The sequence below is a fragment of the Myotis lucifugus genome, unplaced genomic scaffold, assembly GCF_000147115.1.
Source record: "Myotis lucifugus unplaced genomic scaffold, Myoluc2.0 scaffold_57, whole genome shotgun sequence".
In the NCBI taxonomy this organism is placed as follows: domain Eukaryota; kingdom Metazoa; phylum Chordata; class Mammalia; order Chiroptera; family Vespertilionidae; genus Myotis; species Myotis lucifugus.
The window spans coordinates 6,645,501-6,662,612 of NW_005871105.1; the positions used below are offsets into that span (position 1 = coordinate 6,645,501).

A 17,112-nucleotide genomic window follows, 5' to 3' on the forward strand; every position below is an offset into this window, starting at 1 on the left:
AGAGCACTTTTTGTTTTATGAAGCTAGTATTACCCTAGTACCAACACCAGACAACGATGGTATTAAAAACAAACAAAACAACAACAACAAAAACTACAGACCACTAGGTCCCAAGAAATTGTACACCATGACCAAGTGGATTTATTTCAGACATGCAAGAAAGGCTTGCTGAAAATCAATCGATGTGATCCACTATAGGCAAAAGAGTAAAAAAAAAAATCATATGATCATATCTACTGACAGGAGAAAAAGCATTTGATAAAATTCAACACCCATTCATGCTAACAATTCCCAGAAAGCCAGGAATAGAAGAGAACTCCCTAAACATGATAAAGAACAGCTACAAAAACCTACAGTTAATATTATATTTAGTGAGAAAAAAATGAATCCTTTCCTCTTAAGAGCCAGCACAAGATAAGGATACCCACTCTTATTTAACACTAGAGGCCCGGTGCACGAAAATTCATGCACTGGGGGTTGGGGGGGAGAGGGTCCCTCAGCCCAGCCTGCACCCTTTCGCAGTCCAGAAGCCCTCAGGGGCCTAAGCCTCCCTCTCTCTGGCCTCCTGCAGTCTGGCCTCCCTCTATGGGAGGTGACTGGTGGGCCGATCAGGGGACAGTGCCAGCTGGCGAGCAGCCAGCCCTGCCCCCCAATTGCCCCTCCACCACTGCCAGTTGCCACCTCAACCCCCCCTCATCACTATCCCCTCCCTCTGCCCACTGGCACCCAACTTGGCTGGCCCACTTGCTGGCCCCGCCCCCCCACCACCATTCCGCGATTTGGTCATTTTGCATATTAGGCTTTTATTATATAGGATGGTACTAGAAGTTCTAACCACTGAATAAGGCAACAGAAGTAAATAAATAGCACACAGATTTAAAAGGGAGAAATTAAGCTGCCCCTAACTGCAGATGACATGATTTTCTATGTACAAAGTCCCAAGAAATCTAAAATAAAAATCCTAAAATGAATATATAAGATCAACATATAAAAATTTTATTTCTATATGATAGAAATGAACTCGTGGACACAAATTAAAAATGTAATACCATTATGCCTACACAGAAAAAAATTAGATATTTAAGTATAAATTTAACAAAATATGTATAGAACTTGTATGCTGAAAACTACACAAAGCCACCTGGCCAGGATTGCTCAGTGGTTGAGCATCGACCTATGAACCAGGATATCATGGTTCGACTCCCCATCAGGGCACATGCTGGGTTGTGGGCTCAATCCCCCGTTTGGGGCGTGCAGGAGGAAGTGGATCAATGATTCTCTCTCATCATTGGTGTTTCTATCTCTCTCCCCCTCTCCCTTCCTCTCTGAAATCAATAAAAATATATTAAAACAAAAAAGAAAGAAAGCCAATGGAAGAAACCAAATATAGAGAAAGATGTTCACGAATTAGAAGACTCAATGTAGTACAGAAGCTAAGTCTTTCCCAAATTAACCCAAAGGGTTAATATAGTTTGATCAAAAGCCCAGCAAGATTTTTTTAATACATATTTTATTGATTTTTTTACAGAGAGGAAGGGAGAGGGATAGAGAGTTAGAAACATCGATGAGAGAGAAACATCGATCAGCTGCCTCCTGCACACTCCCTACTGGGTATGTGCCTGCAACCAAGGTACATGCCCTTGGCCGGAATCGAACTTGGGACCCTTGAGTCCACAGGCCGACGCTCTATCCACTGAGCCAAACCGGTTAGGGCCCAGCAAGATTTTTTAAAAAATAGACAAGATTATTGTAACATCTACATGGAAAGGCAAAGTGACTTAGATTAGCTAAAAACATTTTGAGAAAAATAAGTGTCAGGAGTCAGTCTACTCAATTTGAACATGACTATATAGCTAATCAAGAAAGGGTAGCCTTGATGGAGTGATAGACACATAGATCAATGGAACAGAATAGACAACCTAGAAATAGACCCACACAAATACGTCCAACTAATTTCTTACAAAGATGCAAAAGTAATCCAATGGAGGAAGAAATGCTTTTTTAATAAATGATGCTGGAGCAACTGCACATCCACAGGCAAAGCATGAACCTCAACCCAAACCTTATACCACACACACACACACACACACACACACACACACACACACAATGTACTCAAAATGGGTCCCAGGCAAATTTAAAACATAAAACTTTTATTTAAAACATAAGAGAAAATGCCTGGTATCTATAACCTCATAAAGAGTCATTAAAGTTGACACTAAAAAGAAGATCCTTAAAAGTAAAAACTGAACTTCATCTAAATTAAAAACTTTTTCTCTGAAATACCCTGTGAAGAAGTTGAAAATAAAAGTTAAAGGGTGAAAAGATTTGCAACCCAATATCAGATAAAGGTCTAGTATGTAAAATAAAGAGCTCTTAAAACTCAACATTTTTTTTAAAAGGTCCAATTAGAAAATGGACAAAGGACTAAGACAGATGTTTTATCAAAAGAAGATAGACAGCAAATAAGCACATGAGTTCAATATTCAGTGAGACACAGAATCCATGAAAGAAAAGATACATTTGACCTCATAAAATAATATATATGTAGTATATGCACGGCAAACATTATTTAGGCATAGAATAGCAAACAAATGAAAACCCGGGGTGGGGTGGGCAGGGAGGGGGCCTGGCCAGTATGCTCGGTGGTTAGAGCATCAGCCCACACACTGAAGCCATGGGCACATACTTGGGCTGCAGATTCAATCTCCAGCTGGTTGGGGCAGCTGGTCTGGCCGTATGTGGGAGGCAACCAATCCATGTGTCTCTCTCACACTGATGTTTCTCTCTCTCTCCACTTCCCTCCCTTCCACTCTCTCTAAAAATCAATGGAAAAAATATCCTTGGGTGAGGATTAAGACAAAACACACACACAAAAACCTGGGGGAAAATTTTGGTAAGGTGTGTGTGAATTACAAAGTAAGCCCACCAAATATAAATTTCCTTTCATTCCTTACTATAAGAATCCCAATTTTGATTGAGGCAGCCATGTGTTTCTCCAACATCTTTTGCATCAAGGGGTGAGTATTAGATAAAGTCAAGCCATAACATAAGCAAAGGCTCCTGGAAAGCCCCCCATAAAACGACAAAGTGTGGCAGAAAAAGTCCTTCTACTTTCTTCCTGCCTGGACTTTCTTCAGTGCCTAAAGGAGCGTGGCCGTCTTGTGATATGAGGACAAAAGCCATTTGCTGAGATATGAAAAGATCTCACCAGTATTTTCCTCAGTCTGCAGACAAGAAGGAAGCCATCTAAGAAGCTATTTCGGTAATTCAGTTGGGGTTACCTCAGATCTGAGAAGGAGAGGAAAATTATCCATAAAACACGGTGACGTGCCATCACCAGACAAAAAGCCATTCCAATTATACAGTGAGTGGAAGTAGAATAGGCTCTTTTCAAAGGTGGAACAGAGCCGTGTGAGAGCCAAGTGTGTGTTTATCTAGAACATTAAAGCCTCAATTCTGACTCATCCTTGACAGCCTGGGCAAGCAATCTGATTCACAAACATTTGGCGTGTTTCCTTCTTGACTTTAACATAATTTATATATTTCTACATTCCATTACATATCAGCATAATCTACACATAACGGCAAGATTTAAAAGATGATATAGAGCCTTAACTGGTTTGGCTCAATGGATAGAGCGTTGGCCTGCGGATTCAAGGGTCCCAGGTTCGATTCCGGTCAAGGGCCTGTACCTTGGTTGGGGGCACATCCCCAGTAGGGAGTGTGCAGGAGGCAGCTGAACGATGTTTCTCTCTCATTGATGTTTCTGACTCTCTATCCCTCTCCCTTTCTCTCTGTAAAAAATCAATAAAATATATATTTAAAAAAAGATGATATAGGTTATTTAGACAAAGATTTCAAGAAACACAGCAATTATTATTTCATTGTTCTCAATCATTGCTTAGTCTCTCCTGTTTTGGGCTGCCAACTTAAAATAATATTTTAATTCCCAATATGTTTCCCTTAGCTTGCCTAAAGCTGGTCAGGTCTCTACTACATCTCAAGAACCCTGAGCACATTTCCCTGGTACTGAAACCTCTGCGCTTTTGTTCTGCTGTGGTTCTAATGGCCCAGAAAATATAACTATATATGTATTTGTTTTCTGTGTATTCCAAGAAAAGCCTGATGCCTTTCCTATACAATGAGCCCCCATCCAAACAATCAGCTTTTCTTCAATTTTCTCTTGTATAGTCAGTGGCCCCAAAAGGAAGAACATAACTAGTCTTATTTAGTGTTTGCCAGGCAACCCACCTTTGCCAGCCCTTTTCCCTCAGGGCATACATCCTTCCGTTCCCTGCCTCTCTAGCACTCTGCGCTCTGATCCCAGAAAAGCGCCCTGGTGCCCGTAGAATACTCATTCAGCGTCTCCCTGGGCAGCGCAGCTCATCATGTGCAAGTTAACAGATTTGGTGTTTCCAAAATCCTAGCCAATATTCGAACTTTGATTGTGTTTTAGTCAACCAGAACGTAACTTTTTAAATGGAAATAGAAAAAATAGATTTAAATCTGGAAAGAAATTAGATATAATCTATAATTTTAAGAGAAAACTAGCCTGGTTAGGTCACTCAAAGTTTGCAGTAGGGTCAAAAGGAAATTTTTTCTCTACACTGTTTTCTGTTGGAAGCTACTAAGCACTTTATATTTCCAATGTGTATCTTCACTTTGGAATCCGAATAGAAATGCCAGGCAAGGCTTTGCAAGGCAATAGAATAACAAATCTCTTTTCACGTCAGTTGAATCCCAAAGGACAACTTTTAGATTTTGAAAAATATACTAAGTATATTTTTGATTTTTCAATTTATTTTATTAATATCATAATATTAACTTCTTCTTTTAACTATATGCTTTAACAAGTATGTTATTTTTATTATAAAATGAAACCAAAGCTGTTTATATAGTATATATATATATATATATCCCATATTGTTGGTATCTGTGGGATCTGGTATCTTTGGGATCTAAGATAATCTATAGGAGAACATGATTTACATTGAAAATTTTTATTTTGTAGTCAACTCTTCAGGAAGCTGGAAGAATCAAAGAGAGAAATACCTGTAGATAAAAACAAATCTATGGCATTAGTGTGAACTATTGATTTAAAAAACAACAAAACAACAAAACACTATACAAATGGAGGATTCGAGGCCAGCTCAAAGAACTAGATACAAATAATACAGTTCAAAATCCCTTAGCTAAAATCCAGGTGGCAGTATGTATTTCAAAGTTCAGAATTTGGAGATTTTACAAAGGTAATACAACACATCTGCTGCTTATTATATAACAAGCCAGCAGAGTCTGGCACTGTTCCCTTGAATCAAACACATTAATATTTCTGCAATGAAAAGCACGAACATTCACACTAAATGAAGTAAGCAAGACTATAAATAGACTCACATCAGTTCTAGGCAGGTTTTCTACCAAATTTGTTCAAGTCAGCTCAAGTTTTGCCATCAAATAGAGTAGGGGGGGAAAAACTAGTGTTCTAAGCTTTTTGTATGTCAGGATTGTGTCTAAGGGATTATGAACCTAATATATTGCCATTGAAATAATTTTGTCTTGGGACTCTACATCTCATTACTTTACTAAGCAAGTCTATATTTTAGCATCTCTGAGTTTCTGAATGGGACTCTTTGGGGTATCTGATTTTGTTTGCTTGACTGGGGGTTCTTTGATAAGAGATTACTATAGACTTCACTTTAAACAGTCGACGTGGTAGACAAATCAAATCATCCTTTCCATGTGCTTATGAGGCTGGCTGTGTAAAGTAAACTTGTCAAAGAAATGATCGTTCCAGAATTGATGTTTTGTAAGTAGGGATTTTCACAGATCAGAATTTCTTAGAATGGGCCTATTTGTATGGTGAAATCAGCAAAAGGCAGACCAAAGTCTGTAGTCTATAACACTAAGAAGTAACTATAATGCGGGCATAGTTTATCAACTCCCTCTTTGTTTAGAGAGGAGGAGCAAGCACACACACACACCGCTGGTCTCGAGTTCTCAGATTGTAACTACTGTAATTATTGTTACCTCTCATGGGAGCTCTGACTCTCCTAACTTCAGTTTTTTAATTCCCTTCCTTTCGCTAGGGTTGTGGTAACATGCACCTCACTTTATTTGTGTTAGCATTATATTAATAGTTTATTAAATCACTGTGGATATGCATTATAAATATTTCATATTTTGGTATTTAAAAACAATGTTTCAAATAGAATGACTCAGAGCTTGAATGCCAGCATGAGCTAAAAATACGAATCCAAGGAGTTTCTTATCTTCTAGAGTAAAGGTTGCTAAAAACTTAAGGAGACCGACCTTCTTTCACTAGAAAAAGCTCAGAAATAATTCCTTATCATGTACAAGACTTGTAGATTTTGGAAAATTATCTCACATATAAAAATTTCCAATGATGTCATCACCACCAGAGAGACTGACTTTTATAATGTAATGATAGAAAGTACAGTTAGGGTTAAAAGAGAACCTGGCGCTAATCCCCCATTGCACAAGTAAGAGAACTACAGACTAGTGAGGGTGGAGAACTTTCACAGCATCTTCCCAAAGGTGAGTTCAGGTAATTAGACTATTTTGGGAAACCCTCTCAATTTAAAGCCTCAGAGGTGGGTTGAAATTTGCTCTAGGAGACTCACTGTTGAAGAAAATGGTGGAAGGCATAGTAGTGAATACCATGCACTCACTACTTGCAGTCACTTTCTGAAAAATAAAATGCTGGTTTTATATGCTTTCTTGAAATCTACAGGTATTTCTCTCTTTGACTCTTCCAGCTTCCTGAAGGGTTGAACATCACAATATGAACTGAAGGATATGACTTGCTGTTTTCCAAGTTGTTACCACAAGATTGTGTTCTATGGGACAGGAAACACTAGAATAATTCACTTAAGCTTTCTAACGCGATCTGTAGAATAAGAACAAACTTTGCAACAGGTTTAAGATGATCATGATGTCCCCATTAAGTGTTCACTGGGCTTTGAAATGCCAGGAACTTGACATATTCTGCATCCTTTTGCCATGTTCCATTCCCAAATTAAGCTTCATATTGACTGCCAGAATATACTACCATTAATAGTCATTTTCCCTTGCTTGTTGACAGAGAGAAGCCAGTCTTAGCAGTGACTACATGCAGGGAGAAGGGGCAATACCTTCTAGGTTAAAACAGCACTCCTAAAAATATCTCACCATTTTAAGTAAAGAATTCTATTATTGCTTCTTTAAAAGTTTTATTGTGATATAATTTTAAACGTACAGAAAAGCTATAAGAATAGGTAGGACAAGGAGCATACATACATTCTTTACCCAGATATGCTAATTATTTAAATTGTTAATACTTTTTACCTCCTCTCTCTCTCACTCTCTCTTCCTTTCCCTCTCCCTTTATCTCTCTCCTTCAATATATATTTCCTAAGAGCAAGAACATGCTCTTACATAATTATAGCACACTTATCAAAATCAGCAAATTTAACATTGATACCATGCATTCACTAATTGTAGTCACTTTTTGAAAAATGCTGCTTTTATATGCTTTCTGGAAGTCTATGGATTTTTAAATGATGATGGTTTTTAAATGTGATGTTTCAGTTGATTGGTCCTTAAAGTAAGCCAGTCACTTTTTAAACAGCATGCCTAAAAAGTTACAATTTAAGTAGGATCTAGACATTGGTGCATGTGTAGGCTTATACAGTACTGGGCACTCTAAGAATGCCTTATTGATCCTGGTTCAACTATAGCTAATATCTACGAATGTACCCCATAATAGAAGAATTGTACAATAATATGTGAAGCCTTTTTAATCCACTGGAGATTTGTTGGCATAATGACATGCTTGGCTTTCCTGCTCACATATTTAAAAGTAGGCAAAACTTAAAAAGTTGAAAGGACATGAAGAGACTGACATGTTGGGGAGAGCTCAGTACCACCCAAGAGATAATTTTCAACTTAGAAACTCAACAACTTTCTCTTTCTCAAATTCTAGCTTCATTGACTTCAAATTTCGATTCCCCCACTACTGTGATTTTGAATTTGAAATTATGCAGTTACCGGAGTGAACTGTTTATCAAATACTTTACCCTTAAAATATGCATCAGTCTTACAATCAATCTCTTTTGCAGAAACTAACCTATCCAGCTGGTAAAGTGGAGTAAAGAGGAAAGGGTGAGAGTAATATTTATTGAGCTATTATTATTGTTATTATTATTATTATTATTATTTTAATCCCCAGGGAGATTAGGTGAGATGGCATAACAGGAATCTAAACCCAATATCAGTCCCCCAAAACCTGTGCTCTATCTTGTTTAGGAAATGAGAATATTAATCTCAACTTTAGAACAATGTCGTGAGGATTTAATTAAAAGAGAGAGAGAGAAATGTTTTTTCAAAAGCTCCCTATAAACCATAAAGGGTTATGCCCACATAGAGCAGAGCACATGGTCTCCTAAGAAATATTTTACTTGTAACTCTATAACTTTTAAGATGTCCAAACTCAACATTAGCTCCAGGATATATTTGGTTGCTTCTGTGGGTTCCCAAATAGAGTCCTGCAAAATACACGGGAACATTTTTAAAATTTCACTTCCTGCTCCCTTCACACTTATCTCCATCCCCAAGCAGCTGCCCTGTCCTGAACCACATCTGTCTTCTCTTTCCCCAGAACTGCCCAGTTCAATAGAGAAAGAGGCGTGGCACATCAATGCTCCACACAGCCAGCTGAGCACATAGCACGAGACATCCAGGAAGTACTTGTCAAGACATTTGATTGCATTAAAATCAACACCCTTCTGTTTCCCTATAAATTGAATTTCCTACACAAGCAGCAAGCAAGCTGCCATAAAATTTCTGACTCCATCTGGCAAACTCAGCGTTATGCAGGGGTTTCTACACCAAAGTGAAGGGTATTATCAGGTTTGAACCTTCCCCAGAGAAACTGGGACACCAAACACAATTGGAGACAGGAGGAGCACATGCCGACCTGTGGTGATCACTCTAAATGGATGGCACGTGAACTTCAAAGAGCATTTATGCATTGCATAAAAGAATTCAAGTCAGGGGTGGCTGGAACTGAAAGACAAACATTTCCATTTGCTAGGTGGGGAGCACACCGATTGCAGCGAGCCCCCCTCGTCAAAATCAAGGCCTGAAGTAGAGTGTAGTGAACACGAAGAGCTCATTATTGTGCTTCCTATTAAAGTGAACAAAAAGCATATTTCTGAAATGATGTTTATTACCATATCATGTATTCTCTTAAGAGTCTGAACAGCTGCTGTCTAACCACTGTCTTAATGGGAAGCAAATTCAGGACTTTGGAAGCTTTTGATGGTATTGAGGATTGAGGGGCTAACAGGGAGAGAAGATTTCATTTCTCTCTCTCTCTCTCTCTCTCTCTCTCTCTCTCTCTCTCTCTCTCCCCTTCCTTCTTTCCTTCTATAATTTTCAACGATTTTAATACTGCATTATTGACTGGGTTATTTAACTGATTCAATGCGTAAGCCTCAGGTACATCAAGTATTAAAAGGACTAGCATTTATGCAAAGATGAGGAATTTTTACTCTGCCCAAATAACTAAATCACTAATGGCTCCAAAGCATTATCCTCAATAGGAATTGTGTTACCATCTTAACAGAAAGAATGAGGAATTCTACTTGTTTTTAGAACTTCCCTAAACTCACTGAACACTGAGTTTGCAGACTCACGTAGCAAGCGCACTGAAACACAGGATCATCACTGAGTAAAACATAGCAGCTTATTTTCTCATCCCATTCAATACATAGCGATGTTTTGGCACAGCAATTGGCCGGATTCTCATCACTAAACAAAAGCAAACTGCTCAGAGAATGCAACAAAGATTCATCAACCCAAGCCAAAAACGGACACATACAGAGTCTAATAATGTCACGGCACACAACAGAAGAGTGGTCACGTGACAGGTGTGATAGCCAAATGATGCTGGGCTGCCTTGGGAAAACAGCACAAACCCTCTGAAATGATGACTGGCATGTGTGAAGAGAGGAAAGGGCTCCTGGCCCCATTGCTGATGATATGATGCCACAGGCTCAACATAGGCAGAAGAGGCTGCCCCAGGAGTCCCAAAAATGTTATTTAAGGCACAAAATGTCAATTGTATCTCAATAAAGCTAGACAAAATTAATTTTAAAAAGAAATAAGGCAGTGATGGGAGGAAAGAGATCAACCAAATAACTTGTATGAATATATGCATAACCCATAGGCACAGACAATAGGGTGGTGAAGGCCTGGGGTGGGGGGTGGGGGCAGGCTAGAAGGGGTCAATGGGGGAAAAGAGGGGACATATGTAATACTTTCAACAATAAAGATTTTTTAAAATAATAATTAAAATAAATAAATAAAAAGAAAAAAGAAATGCTAGTCCACCACACACACACACACACACACACACTTTAGTTTAAAAAAGTCAACCACAGAACTTCAATCTCTGCTCCCAAGATTAAACATGCAGTTTTTAAGCACTGCATCTATAAACCTATAAAGAAGAAATGACAAAGGGAAAAAAAAAACAAGGAATATATGAACCCAGGATTACCAAAAGAAGGCTCAGGGAATATCAGCACTTTAACCCAGAATAATTCTTCATATTGCTACAGATTATTGTGGTGGCTACCATCAAAGTGCGAGTGTGTTTGGAACGATTTGGGTGATATTATACACTTTGGGGGGAGACTAATTGAGCCTCCTCACACTGTGGAACTTTTAGATTGATCCCATTTCCTGATTTCTGAGTATTGCTTCTCATCATCCAACTGTAAAGCTTTGGCTCATCCCTGTTACATTTTGTAGTTGCTGGGGGCTGACCACATCTGCAGCACAGCAGTGAACATTGTAGACCTCAAAGGAAAGTCATCCACATGAGATCCATCAATGTCAAATGCAATTAATTTTTAAATGGAGACTTGGGTTTTAGGAGCACCCGCCCAAAAGCTTTCACTGGAGATTGCCTGAGTGATGATTTCAGTTCTGCTCGTCTTGGGCAGCTGCCCTTCCATCCACACACTCCGGGAACAACCTGACACCCATCCCAATCTGCTCAGCCCATATGGACCAGGGTATCAAGTCTATGCTTGTTCATGATCATCCCCCAAAATAAGAGATCACTAGGAGGGGGAGACAGTGCTTGTAAGAAACATCTCCATTACTTTACACCGTGATTAATATTTTCTAATTGCCCTTTGAAATGTACAGATGTTAGGTATATTAGATATCAGAGCACAGAGTTTAGACTTCTCTATGTCCTATGTCATTGTTCATCTGTTGTAACAATGTGTGACGTTACATTGAGGTTTTCATTAGGTAGAAGCCTCATTTATAGTGAATACAGAATAGTTCATTTTCTACTATCATTATTTCATCGTCCTAAAATTCAGAAATGATTTGGTTCCTTTCATTTCTCTGTCCCCACAGAGGTATCATTTCATTCACATGTGAACAGTTTTAGATCACTTGTATTACAGTCAAGTGGTTTTCCCTAAAAGTAGTATAAATAGTATAAAGGTAGCATAAATAGTTTATCATCCTTTTGGGATTATGTAATCAAAACCAGAGCTGCAGTCTGAGTGGGATCCAGATTACTTGGGTACGTGTGGCCAAGTGGTGGGGAAAGACTCTTGGAAGCCAGGTTCCAGTGGCTGAGGTGCCTCCTGGAAACACACACAACCTGAGTGGGGGGAGGAGTGCTGGTCAGAGGGGATGATTCTGACATGTCTCCAGTCTCCATACCAGCCCAGTGCCCACCTATCCCAACCCTGAAAGGATGAAGGGTGTAAGTAGGGGGGTGGAGTTCTTTCTCTGAGATGTCTGTAAGACTTTGTATCACAGAAAAAGTTGCTTTAAGACACCTCCAACCAAGTACAACACAACATTCTCCCCATCACAGAAAGTCACCCCATAGCTGGGCACCTCAGGGATTCAGAGTGTTGGAGACAATACCAAGCAAAGCAGCATGGAACCTGAAAAGAGCTGAGGCAGGGTGAATTCATGTGCAACACCCCCAGCACCCCAGTGAGCACCATGGGGGAGGGAGGAGGTGAACATCAGCAAGTGAAGACAGCCGGCCTTATCCAAGCTGTAAGGCTATTACAACCCATCCATTCCAGGTGGTAAGTCTAGAAAACACTAGTGTACACTGGTTGATGTTCTGTAGGGAGGGGGCCTTATAATTAGACATTTAGGGATACTGACCAGTGAAACAGGTACCAGAAAAAATATACACTACTTAAATGCAACTGATTTTGAAGGTTAGAAATCAGGGTTAAGATTCTAAACAACAAACAACAATGAGGTACCATCTCACACCTGTCAGAATGGCTATCATCAACAAATCAACAAACAAGTGCTGGAGAGGATGCAGAGAAAAAGGAACCCCCTTGCACTGCTGGTGGGAATGCAGACTGGTACAGCCACTGTGGAAAACAGTATGGCATTTCCTCAAAAAATTAAAAATGGAACTTCCATTTGACCCAGTAATCCCACTTCTAGAAATATATCCCAAGAAAATAGAAACACCAATCAGAAAGGATATATGCACCCCTATGTTCATAGCAGCACAATTTACAATAGCTAAGATTTGGAAACAGCCTAAGTGCCCATCAGCAGATGAGTGGATTAGAAAACTGTGGTACATCTAAACAATGGAATACTACACTGCTGTAAAAAAAAAAAAAAGGAATTCTTACCATTTGCAACAGCATGGATGGAACTGGAGAGCATTATGCTAAGTGAAATAAGCCAGTCAAAGAAAGATAAATATCACATGATCTCACTCATTTGTGGAATATAATGAACAACATAAACTGATGAACAAAAATAGAACCAGAGTCATAGAAGCATCGAACAGACTGTCCAACCTATGAGGGAAGGTGTGGGGTGAGGGGGTAAGAGATCAACCAAAAAGGTTTTTTTTTCTCCCTTGTGTAAATAAGAGTTCCCAGGGCGACACATTGCCCCGGGGGGGGCGGGGGGGGGGGGGGCCCCCCATGCTGGGGGGTGGACCGCCTAGGGAGAGGTCAATGCGGGGGGGGGGGGGGCTTATGTAATACTTTAAACAATAAAGAATTTAAATTTTAAAAAAGATTCAAAACAACCATAAGAAATTAGCAATGGCCCTCTACATTTATCTGGAACTCAGTGTCCCTATATGGTGAGTGGGTAGACTGGCTACAGGTTTTCAAGGTGCTCTGTAGGAAAGGCCAGATAGAGAAATATACATATGAATGAATGAATGAATTATAAAGCAAGCCTTTGCTCCAGGTGATCTTATGGTTAAGCTTCTGGTTCTTAGAGGTGTTTAAAGTTCACCCTGTAATTTATCTGTTGGCTCTCAAGCCCCACCTCCAAATGTATTGGGCAAGCCTACACTTTCATAAGTAGCTTCCAGGCCCCTGCTGCTCCAAGCCACAAGGGACACAGGAACAGACAGGGAGCAATTCTTTCCAAAAACCCCTGGCCTGAAATTAAGCACCTTAGGTATGGGACTGATGCTGGATTTCAAATATAAATTGAAAATGGTAAAATAATAACAACAACAATACCGAAAGGAAATGGCATGGGATTTTTTTAATCCCCACTTTTTATGGAAAGGAATAAATGCAACAAGTTTCTTCTTTGGAAGTGATTTCTTAGACATAGTCAGAACCCATAACAAGTGAGTTTAGATCAACTAATTGGGCAATGAATTCAGAAAAAGTTATTTTCAAATCTAAAGGCCAGGATGGGCTGGGCCAGGCCCTAGACTCCTGTATTCAATGGCCATCACCAGACTACATGAGTGCCTGATTATGTTCAATGTAAAATAGAAGACACCCTAAGTCTTCCACCAATATACAGGCTGACTTAGAAGTACAATTTTAGTTTTCTTTTTTTAAAATACGTTTTCTTGATTTCAGAGAGGAAGGAAGAGGGGGAGAGAGAGAGAGAGAAACATCAGTGATGAGAGAATTACAGTTAAGCTGGGCTGCACCCACCCCTTTAAATGACATCCGTATCAATGTCATTGTTCTTGTCAGACTTCACAGCTTCAACTTTCGGTACACTGGCAGACTTTGACTATCTCATCTTCATCATCTTCTTCACCATTTTATAAATGGTGAAGATTTCTCCTCTGTTCCTCCAACCACTTTATAAATGGTTCTGCTTTGACACAAATCTCTTTGGCGAGTTCTTTTTTTAAATTTTGTTTTATTGCTTAAAATATTACAAAGAGTAGTGCATATGTCTCCTTTTAATTTTCCCCCTTGACCTTCCCCCGGTCCCCCTACCCCTGGCGAGTTCTTTTGAGACATATGTCTTTGAGGCTTTTCTGACGGGTTATGCTGTTTTTGCTTCTTTTCCTCCTTCCCTCTAATAAACTCATAGAAGTTACTATTAAATCATATTAAATCATACTCCAAAGATTGAGAGGATTTTCTCACCGAAAGGTCTGTCATACATCTCCTTCAAGATATGTGGAATCTTGGAGATGAGATGAGCTTGGTGCATTGCTACCACACACTCCAAACCATGAAGAAGACATCATTGAGCTTTTTTGTTGTTGTGACAAAATCGTAGGAAATGGCCCCTGTATTTCTTAATCTGTTCTTTAATCTTCTCATTAAAAAGAACTTCAATCAAAAGAAGAGGGCCCATAGCTTTTACATCCAGTCTTTCTGCTTCGGCAACGATTTGTCAAATGAGTGATGACACCCTCCTCTTTCTTTTCCTCGACAAAATCAAACAGGATATTGACCCCATTCTTCAATAGTCCTTTCAAATCATCACAGAGTGTCAGAACTTTGGCATGGGCACTGATCTAATCCATTCTGCACCTTTGAATTTCCTCAATTATATCCTTCCCCCAATCATCGTCCTCTTCTTCTTCCACAGCATGTGGAGGAGGATTGATGTCCTTTGGTGGTGGTGTAGTGGTGCCTCACTGCTGGACACGGAGCCATGTTCCTTGTCTTTGCCCTCCCTATTTTTTTCCCTTCCCTTCCTTTCCTGTACCACTGTCACTATTCTCAGGTGGGTTTTTGAGAATGATGTGTCAAGCATGGCTCGATAACCACAGGCTTTACAAGAATTACCTGTTGTTTGCTTCTTTCGGTTGACATGCAGCTCTGTTTCAGGATTCTCACACTCAGGACAGAGACCCAATTTTATAAAGAATCCATCCCACATGTCTTGCAGCTTATTCACCTCAGGAGATCCATTAACAATGTAACGGTCATTCTTAACATCAAACTGGGTCTGTGCTCCCAGCTCACAACCAAAATATTTGGTGAGATACATTGGAGGCCAATTAAGCACCTTTGCAATGTCAACCACATTGAGGATGACTGCTGTGATTCCATCTGCTTTACCCTCAGCCTTGGCAAGCAGACGGGGCGTCTTGCACTGATGGAACTGATCTGGCATGTTGTGGTTGACCTTGACAGACATGTTAGCTTATTAGTGGAGTCATCCATAAGATACACAGCTTTTTAGTATCTTCTGTCTGTAGAAGAAGGGATGACATAAACAACTGTAAGAGTTCTTGGTCTCTGACAAGAAAAGGTTTTTGCCATTTGGGCTGTAAGCTCCTTGCTTGTATGGTGTGTTTCCCTAATACAGGTACCAGTGGCAGCACAACAGCTCGCTTCCCCCAAAGAAAGACATAAACCCAACACCCAAGACTGGGATGAAGTGAGGCACGTGTGAACCCGAGGCCCAGGATGGAGGAAGCACAGCAAAGAGCAGCAGCAGGGAGGGGTCCACACCCTTCAGCACCCCGGTCCAGTTACCTCTGGAATGTTCTTGCTCTGTGGCATGGGCTTTAGAATTCATTTATCAAAAGGAAGGCGAACTAATCTAAATTAAATAGCCCTCTGTAAGTATTATATATAAATGGTCTTATGGGAAGGGAGTAAATCAGGTGATCTTTAATTCCACTGCTTTTAGAACGTGAAAGAATTTAACTCAGTTGAACACATACTGAGTGTCATGTTAAAGCCCCACATTAGGCTGTGACTGCTTAAGTTTATGTTAGATATTTAGGTTGTACCAAAAGGAGGGCTTTAGGTGCATGTATGTTATTAGACAGCAAAATTGGTTGGGGGGGAAAATAATGATTATGAAGTATTTTTTATGATCTTAAGGTTAAATGCCAACCTGTCTGTAGAATGGATCTATTTGGATATAGGGGAATGTACCATATCACCTCTCATTTAACATTCCCTTTTTTTAAAAAATTTAATTCTGTTTAGACCACTCTGAGTAAATTATAATTGTAGTACCTAAAACTTTATAGTTGCCTAACATAAGTGGTGTTCCACGGCCACTTCCATCCCTTCACCAAAGAAAGAAAAGCATATCTGGAATGAAGGCGCTCTCTTGCTACAGATGGTAATAGAAGCAAAACTGCATTTTGTGGCTGAGGGCCTGAATTAGCCCCTGGTTCTGCTACTTATCAGCCTTTGCATATCGCCCAGATTAGCCAATGGGAAAGGGTAGCGGTCGTACGCTAATTACCATGTTTCTCTTTTATTAGATAGGATACATATGTTATATATCATTATGTAACTCCAATTCTCATTTTTCACATGTAAAATGTGGATATGGATAATCATCATCTCTTATGAGATTATTCTGAAGACTAAATAGCTCTTAGACTATAAGCTTCCAGCACTTAGGTCTGTGTCTGGCACAGAATATAAGTTTAATAAATATTCATTATTGAATAAATGATCCAATATATTTTTCCATAATCACTAACAAACCATGAAAACTTGCACAACCTCCTTGGTCCCAAATGCACTTCTTTAAACATGATATTTTTCTCAAGGATCACATAAACTGTGTAATAGGCAAGCTTCATACTGTAGCTATAATCATAATCATTTGTTTTATTCTTATCCCAGGTAGCATTTGTTGGGACGTACTATGTGCCAAGCTCTGTGCTAAGTGCCTCACATTCTTCTCTCACATAACCCTCACAGTAATGCTGGGAGGCAAGAAGAATAATTTTCCTCATTTTACAGATGGGGTGACCAAAGCTAAAAGAGGCTAAGTAACTTTTGCAAAGTCTCACAGCTAGTTATTGGTGGAACTCAAAATGAGAATACA

The 17,112-nt window shown here is 39.6% G+C and overlaps 1 pseudogene; it reads right to left on the reverse strand.

The window, feature by feature from the left end:
* Positions 1 to 14,001: 14,001 nt before the first annotated feature.
* Positions 14,002 to 15,450, reverse strand: LOC102439966 (annotated as a pseudogene).
* Positions 15,451 to 17,112: the final 1,662 nt, after the last annotated feature.